The sequence below is a fragment of the Vombatus ursinus genome, unplaced genomic scaffold (genome assembly GCF_900497805.2).
Source record: "Vombatus ursinus unplaced genomic scaffold, bare-nosed wombat genome assembly UNPS02000749.1, whole genome shotgun sequence".
In the NCBI taxonomy this organism is placed as follows: Eukaryota; Metazoa; Chordata; class Mammalia; order Diprotodontia; family Vombatidae; genus Vombatus; species Vombatus ursinus.
Genome location: NW_020940527.1, coordinates 26,593,143 through 26,602,453, shown reverse-complemented (window position 1 = coordinate 26,602,453; position 9,311 = coordinate 26,593,143). Strand labels below are relative to the sequence as shown.

Genomic DNA, 9,311 nt, shown 5'->3' with positions numbered 1-9,311 from the left:
GAAAATGCTATCCACATCCAAATAAAGAACTATGGAGTCTGAATGCAAATCGAAGCATACTTTTGGCTAATTTTTTTTCTTCTGTTGTGTTTTGTTTCCTCTTTCTTGTGGTTCTTCCTGTTGGTTCTAGTTCTTCCTTACAACATGACTAATGTGAAAAATATATTTAATATGAATGTATATATATATAGGCTATATCAGATTGCATGTCTTGGGGAGGAAGGTGGGGAGGGAGGGAGAGAAAAATTTAAAACTCAAAAGCTTATGGAAGTGATTGTTGATAATTCAAAATTAATTTAAAAAAAAAGAAAAGGAAGTAGCCTGGTCAATTAGGGAGAGCATAGGATAACAAATGACCACCTTAAGACTACACTGACAGTCATTAAATACTCAAAACCACCCTTATTTCTCACACTGCCCCTGCCTTTTCCTTCTTTCTCTCTTTCTCTTTGACATCTTCCAATCAGTGGAGTTCCTGTTAGTGCAGATTGCAGTGTAAAGATGGCTAAGTCTAAGAACCATACCACCAACAACAATCACGAAAATGGCACAGAAATTGCATCAAGAAACCTTGGTCACAGAGATACAAGTCTCTGAAAGGGGTTGATCCCAAGTTTCTGAGAAATATGCACTTTGCCAAGAAGGGGCTGAAGAAGATGCAGGCCAACAAAGGCCAAAGCCATCAAGGCCCAAGAAGAGACCATTAAGGCCATGAGCACCGAGATCCCCAAGGCCAGTGCCTAGCATGCTGGCCACAAGATGGCTACCAAGCATCCAGACCCTAGAATCCACACCAAATGTTCAGGTCCTAGGATCACGAAGCCTGACTCTAAGGTTGCCAGAACCACTGACCCCAAGGCTGCCAAACCCACTGATCCCAAAGTCACTAAGTCTGCCACCAAGACCAATAAGTCTGATCCCAAGGCTACCAAATCTGGCCCCAAGGCCACCAAATCTGATGCCAAGGTCACCAAGTCCAATCCCAACACAGCCAAATCTGATCCTAAGGCCACAAAGCCCAGTGATTCCAAGGCTGCTGAGCCTACTGACCCTAAGCCTGAAGGGTCCAAACCCAAAGATGCTGGGGATAAAGTTGCTATCCCAAGACTTCAAAATAGATGCTTCAGGACAGAAGGACTTGTTTAAACCCTTAACTACCATTTTTTTTCCCAGCTAGGGTATGATTTTTCACTATTTTATACAAATAAGGGAAATTGTGAGTCATAAGGGAAAAAATATACCCAAAGACCTATAAGGCCTCTATTCTTTTAGGTATTGGGTAAATCCAAAGGATTTATGAAAGGGCTGGGACAAGAATTATGAAGGATGTGAAGGCATAGATGGATTATGACTTAAGTCATCACAGGATACAATATGGAGCACTCATATTGAGGAAATCAAAGTCCTGCTGAAGTGTGGAAGTATCTACCACAACATTCTGTTTTCTTTTCTTTTTTCTTAAAGATAGTAAGCACTGGACAATTTAGCAATCCTATGGCATTTTCTACTTATTCCGTATGATGAGCAAGAAATCAGGCATTAATCTTTCCACTTGAATATCAGTTGGTTAGCATTATATCCTGATAGAATCCATGTCACTCTTCTCTGCCTTCCTTTGTTTGCTGAGTCCTTTTTCAGTTATGTCTGACTCTTTGTGACCCTATTAGGAGATTTCTTGCAAAGATACTGAAGTGGTTTGCCATTTCCTTCTCCAGCTTGTTTTGCAGATGAGGAAACTGAGGTAAACAGGGTTAAATGACTTGCCCAGGGTCACACAGCTAGTAAGTGTCAGAGGCTAGATTTGAATTCAGGAAAATGAGTCTTCCTAATTCTAAGCCCAGTGCTCCATCCATTGCTCTATCCGTTCCTCCACCTAGCTTCTTAGCTCAGAGGAATTAGATCAAATATTTGACCAACCACCTCAGGATATTCAGAACTGGCTCTTATCTTGGATTTTACAAGTCCTGAAGAGGCAGGAAACTGGAAAAGGAAATGGCAAAACTACTTCAGTCTATTTGCCAAGAAAACCCTAAATGGGGTCATTAAGAGTCAGACACAACTGAACAGCCCCAAACAACAAAATAAGGGGTGGGAAATAGGTAACCAGATCACTCTTTAAATATGGGAAGGGCTGTCTCGTGAAAGAGAAACTACATTTATCCTTCTTCTGTCCAGAAGGGAAGAACTTAAACCACTAACAGGAAGTTAAAAGGAGGAAGATTTTGGCTCAATTTTGGAACTTACTCAGTTGTCTGAAAATAGAAGGGCTTCCTGGTGACAGTGCGCTCACTGTCATTGGAGGTAGTGGAAGCTGGATGTGACCCCTTGTCAGAAGGTGGCAGATAGGAGACGTGCTGGGTGAGGAGTTGGACTGTAAGCTCCTAAGAACTCTCCCAGCCCTAGGATTTCCTGACTATGTGGCTCATAGCTCCTCTACGCATCTAGCTTCTGTGAAGATATGCTGCCTTGCATGTTTTCAGTTTGTGTTTATCAAAGGAAATGGAACAAATTAAAAGGAGTGAGGTGAGAAGAAAGACAAACAACGTGAGATCTGACATTAATACTCCAGCTCTCCTCCCAGCAGGAATGACTGATCTATCATCCAAAAAAGACCCTACTGAAGTTCTGTGTTTCTGGGGCAGGCTGAAGTAAAAAGGATGAACAATTTTGGAGACTTCCAGCCAAAATGGTCAATGGGCATCTTTTACTTTCCAGTTTTTTGCCACCACAAGAAGAGCTGCTATACAGAGCAACTAGGTGATGCAGTGGATAGAGCTCTGGCTTTGGAGTCAGGAGGACCCGAGTTCAAATCTGGCCTCAGACACTCAACACTTACTAGCTGTGTGACCCTGGGCAAGTCACTTAACTTGAATTGCCTCACCAAAAAGCCAAAAAATAAAAAGAGCTACTGTAAATGGACTTCTATTTCTTTTATGTCTTTTGGTATAAATCTACCAGTGGTATAGCTGAGTCAAAGGGCATGCAAAATTTAGCAACTTGCTATGTACAATCCCAAATTGCTTACCAGAAAGGTTGTATCTATTCACAAGTCCACCAACAGTGCATCTATATGCCTGTTTTCTAAAAACCCTTCCAACATTTATCATTTTCCTTTTTGTCATGTTTGCCAATCTGATGGGTGTGAGATAGAATCTCAGAATTGCTTTAATTTTCATCTCTCTAGTTAGTTGTGATGTGAAGCATTTTTTTTTCCACATAGCTATAGATGGGCTGGGTTTCTTCTTTTGAGAACTGCTTATTTATATCCTTAGACCATATATCAATTAGAGAATGGCTCTTATTTAAATCAACTCCTCATATATCTTGGAAATGAGACCTTTATCAGAGAAACTTGTTGAAAAAAATTTTTCCCCAGTTAATTGTTTCCCTTTGACCTTAGCTTTATTGGATTTCTTTGTGCAAAAACTTCTTAATTTTTATCAAATCAGAATTAACCATCTTATTTTCTTTGATTCTCTCTCTCCCTTATTTGGTCATGAACTTTTCTTCTAGTGAAACATCTGATAGGCAATTTTTTCCATGTTTCTCTAATATGTTTATGATATGACCTTTTCTATCTAGGCCACATATCCCAGCTTATCTTGGTAGAAAGCATGAGTATTGGTCTCATCTAATTTCTTCCATACTATTGTCCGATTTTCCCAACAGTTTGGGTTTGGGTTGCTTTTTTTTTTTAAATCACATAGAAAGTCCTTATCCCAGTAGCTGAAGTCTTTGTGTTTATTAAATATCAGACTACTAGATACATTTGCTTCTGTATGTTGGGTGCCTAATCTATTCTGATTGATACCTTTATTTTTTAACCATTACTAAACAGTTTTGAGAATAACTGTTTGTAGTATAGTTTGAGATTTAACACAGCTAGACCCATTTCATTCTGACTCTCTCATTATTTCCTTTGATATTCTTGACCTTTTTTGCCTCTATAAGAATTTCATTATTTTTAGTCCTATAAAGTAATCTGATATTTTGATTAATATGGCATTGACTAAGTAAATTAATTAAAGTAGTATTTTCATTTTTATTATACTAACTTGTCCTACCCATAAGTGATTCATATTTTTTTCAATTACTTAGATCTATATTTCTGTAACAGGGGTTTGTAGATGCATTTATACAGTTCTTGTGTGTCTCTTGGTAGACTGACTCCCAAGCATTTTATACATTCTGTAGTTGTTTTAAATGGAATTTATCTTTCTATCTCTTACTGCTGGATTTTATTGGTATTTTATAGAAATGCTGAAATCTATGTGGATTTTTTCATATCCTTCAAGTTTCCTAAAGGCATTGTTTCATTTAATTTTTAAAATTGTATTGAGGGTGATAGGTAAGAAAAAACAAAAAAACAAAAACAGAAGTTCTGGTGGGGGGGGGGGGGGGTCCTGAGGGCTTGAAGAAGGGAAAGAGAAGGGAGAGTAAAAGGAATACCAGTAGAAAAGAGGAAAAGAGGAAGAAGAGGGTGGAACTTGCTAATACTCATAATTGAGGTGTATTTTTAAAAATAGGTATACAAACATGGAGGAAGAGATGAGAGGGACACCCAGGGAAACCAGACTCTTAGCTAAAATGAACAAAGGAAGGTTGAATTTATACACACACAGAGTTTGGTAAAGGAATATATTAGATAGAAGAAGAATTTATGACTACACAAGAGATACAGAGCATTGTGAGATGTAAAATGGATAATTTAAAAAGGTTTTGTATAAGTAAAACCAACACAGCCAAGATTAGAAGGAAAGCAGAAAATTGAAGGGGGAGGGAATTTTATAGACAGTTTCTCAGATAAAGGTCTCATATCTCAAATGTATAGAGAACTTTGTCACATTTATAAAAATACAAATCATTCCCCAATTGATAAATGGTCAAAGGATATGAACAGGCAGTTTTTCAATGAAGAAATCAAAACTATATGCAATCATATGAAAAAATGCTCTAAATCATTATTGATTAGAAAAATGCATGAAATAACTTTGAGATATCATCTTATACTTTATCAGATTGGCTAAAATGATATAAGGAGAAAAATGACAAATGTTGAAGGGCATGTAGAAAAATTGGGACACTGATACACTATTGGTAGAACTGTGAAGTGATCCAACCATTTTGGAGAGCAATCTGGAATTATGCCAAAAAGAGCTATAAAACTGCATACTCTTTGACCCAGCAATACCAGTATTAGGTGTGTTTCCCGAAGTAATCAGGAAAAAAGGAAAATAACCTACATATTCTAAAATATTTATAGCAGCTCTCTTTGTGGTGGCAAAGAACAGGAAATCGAAGGGGTGTCCATCAATTGGGAAATGGTTCAACAAGTTGTGGTATATAATTGTCATGGAATATTACTGTGCTGTAAGAAATGATGAGCTGGTTGATTTGAGAAAAACATGGAAAGACTTGCATGAAATAATGAAGAATGAAATGGGCAGAATCAGGAGAACAGAGTATACTATGTATGGTAACAGTAATATTGTTTGAAGAATATCTGTGACAGACTAAATTATTTTATTATAAAAACTCAAATCAACTACAAAAAATCTATGAGGGAAGATACTATCCACCTCAAGAGAAAGAAGTGATAAACAGAAGTATGCATAGTATGGTTTGTGTGTGTGTGTGTGTCTGTGTGTGTGTGTGTGTGCATATACACATACAGATGCATACATACACATAAATGTATATATATCTATACGTACATACACACACATATATGTCAAATGGTGGCCTTCTCCAGTGCTGGGTGGGAAAGGAGGGAGGGAGATAGTTTGGAATTTAAAATGTAACAAAAAATAAATAAAATCAATCTATTTTTTAAAAACAAAGGGTACAAAATAGAGACTTATATAGAATTCTCATTTTGTGTTCCACTCTGTATATGGAAATGCTCTTTGTGTGTGTGTGTGTGTGTGTGTGTGTGTGTGTGTGTTTAAATTCAGAATAAAAGCTTTTTTCCCCAAAAAGATTCTTAAAAGATAACTGAACATGTTGGCTGGAAGAAAGGCAGGGTTACCAATCGCTTTTCTAGAATGACAGGACCTGTTGCCTGTTAAACATGCTCTCCACTTCACCTGTCCAGTGTGGTTGCTGGATGCTTCAACTGGTCCATGCTATTAGGTGCTTCCTCTACCAGTGCAAGTCACAATCTTTCCATACATTCTTATTTTATGGGATTTTTGCCCAGAGATGTTTAACCACTACTTCTCTGGGAAAAAAAAAATTTAACTTTTAAACTTGAAATTTAACCTACATTACTAATATTTTCTCAGGGGTGGGGCTCTAGACAATCAGCAAAACAATAAATCAAGCCCTGATTTGTAGCACTTGCCTGTTTCTGAGGTATCAATGCTCACAATGAACATTTAACAAATTGTTCTTGGAGGGTGGGACAAGCCGGTTCAGGCATAACCCTATCTTGTCCCTAGCTTCCTAGCCTGGCACAGTGCCGTGTACAAGTAAGAAGCCATTAGGTTGTGTATCGGTTTGTTTTTTTTTAAATAATAACCATCATCTTGGCCCCCCTTAAATTTCTCTTCCCCCGCCTTTTGCCGTGGATTTCTTTCTTGTGAAATACAGAACTCGCCAGTCTGTGGAATAAACAACATAAATTCCACCATCTCTTTCTGCATAGAAATAAGCAGCCACTCCATGCTCTCCCGCCAACTCACTTGCTACCTTGGACACAGGCTGATGAGAGAAACTAAAACAGAGAATGTGAAATTCTGTGCCGGTGGGAACCACTTTTAGAGTGCCGTGCAATTTCTGGTTGCCACAGTTATAAAATGACCCTGACAAACCGGAGGTAATCAGGATAGTGCAAGGATTTAGATACCTTGCCATACAATGAAGAATCTAGGAGAGGGGTTAGGAACCTGCAATGTGGCCTCAAGGCTGCAGGTTCCCCACTCCTGAACTAGGGTATTTTCTATGGAGAAGAGAATATTTTAGAAGTGATATGATGAATAATCTTCAGGTATTTTAAAAGTTATCACCTGGAAGAGAGATTAGATTTGTTCTCCTAGACCCCTAGAATGAGGACTAAGAGGTAAAGAGAATATTTAGGCTTGATGGGCAGGAATCACTTTCTAACAATCAGAGTCCTTCGAAAGCAGAATGGGCCACCTTGGGAAGTAGCGCATTCTCCCTAGGCCTTTAACAATAACCAAACGACCATTTGTCAAAGATGTAGGAGAGATGATTCCTTTTCAGATGTGTTTCCTGATGTCCCATCCAGCTCTGAGATTTTGTAACTCTAAACCATCCAGGTAAATGGTCATATCAGCCCTTTAACTGTGCCTTCTTTCCTATAAATCCGTGTTCTGCTGGGATCTGTTGACCCCTGCTACTTTGACTGATTAAGAGTTTTATGGCCACACCACCTGCCTTATATCACCTCATTGCTATCTAATTGATGATCACACAATCAGACTTTTGACTTGTCCTTACTCTGGGGAGTTTCCCCCACTCTGAGTCCTTGTGAACTTTGATCAGAGCTAATTTGGAGTTCAGGAATGCTGGAGGAATTGGGGCTGTGACTGGGGAAGTTCAGGTTACTGGAGCATAATATCAAGGACAGAGGGTGAAACAGGCTTCTTTCTTACTTGTTTCCATCACTCAACCCAATACATTGACCTCATTTCTGGGTCAAATGAGGACCAAAAAAAAGTGTATACAAAGGCATATGAATTGGCAAATGAGAATGAATTCTAATGTATATTCAGTCAAGAGGCAGTGTGGGAAGAATAGCTAAGGGATCAGCCTTGGAATCAAGAAGACTTGGGTCCTAGTCCTGACTCTAGAGTTTACTAGTTGAGACAACAGACAAATCACTTAAGCTCTTAACACCCCAAACAACCCTCTAAGACTCAAAGATGAGAGGTAGATCTGCTTTGGTGGAGGGAGTTCCCACCCAGACCAGATGTTGAGGTGCCCTAACTCTGTATCACACTATTCTAGCCTGCAGGAGCTGCATTTTGTGAAAAAAATTTGTACCCTTTATTTACAGCCTCTACTTTATGATTTAAACCTAGGTCAGAATGCTTTCTGTCTTATGTATAGCACCAGATAGTAACATGGATTCATCAAAACAAACTAAGAACTAAAATAGATGGAAAGTGCTTCTGGACATAAACTATAAGGCTCTATCTACTCTGCTGCTCGCTCATTAAGACCTGTCCCCCACCCCCACCCCACGCCCATTCCCATCACCTAGCCCAATATCTCTAAGACCAGGCACCTGCTTGCACTTTGCACAGGTCTTTCTAAAGAGATGTTATTTTTAAAATTTAATTGTATTTGAGCAGGAGGGTGTGGGGGAGAAAGGAATGAGTGGTTAATAAGTAACAGACTCAATTCTAAAAAGCGGCTGATAAACCAGATGTCCCATGATGAGCGTGTTTCTGTACCTGAAGGTCAATGGAGATCACTTTGGCATTCAGCACCCCCTAGAGGAGTTATTCACATATAGTGTAATGGAAAGAGTCCAAATTCACTTGGATATGGAGTCCTAAGACCTGTGCTCATAGGATCATAGGCTTGAGATCTAGAAGGGAACTTAGAATTCAGTTCAATTCAACAAATACATAACTTTCATTTATCTCTCCTTCCCCTACCCTGATTCACTGATTGAGATGGGGGTGTTGGAATAAGCTTTGCTCCCCATTGGCATCTGCAATCTACCTCTACCACTCTCATTCAGTGATCTCTTCTCTTTTACAACTCATCCAGTCCATATTTATCACCCAAGCCAGATTCTGGTAGCTATTGTCTATCCATCTGACAGGACACTCTTTAGCGAATTCAGTGCCTGGCTCACAGTCTTTCCTCCCCAGTTCCTTCCCTCATACGAAGGGACTTCAACGTAAATATTGATAATCCCTTAAACACTAACATTTTTCCTTTCCTCAATTTACTCATTTGCCATGACCTATTCCATTGCCCACAAGTGTTCTACTTCCACATTCATAAACTCTGAAATTCCTTTCTCTCATCATAATTCTCTGTTTTTCCATCTTCCCTTCTGCCTCATGACGCCTAATCACATTCTGTTTTCACTGTGACTTCCAATCCCTCCACCCCTTAATTCTTTCCCAAGCAATCACCCCTGCATTGGCTGCATTCTCCTCCTTTTCCTATCTTTAGTCCTCAGTGAACCAGTTCAGTTCTACACCGTCCTCTTGAGTCGCTTCAGTCTCTTGCCTCTTATTCAATCCCTAATGGTGCCCTGGCAAACTCTAATCTTGGATTTGTCAAAACATAGTCTCAACTTGACCCTCACTATAGTAAGGCAATCCTTT

The 9,311-nt window shown here is 39.1% G+C and overlaps 1 pseudogene; it reads left to right on the top strand.

Annotated features, from left to right (window-relative positions):
* The first annotated feature begins 501 nt into the window (after window positions 1–501).
* LOC114040095 lies at window positions 502–1,146 on the top strand (annotated as a pseudogene).
* The last annotated feature ends 8,165 nt before the right edge of the window (window positions 1,147–9,311 follow it).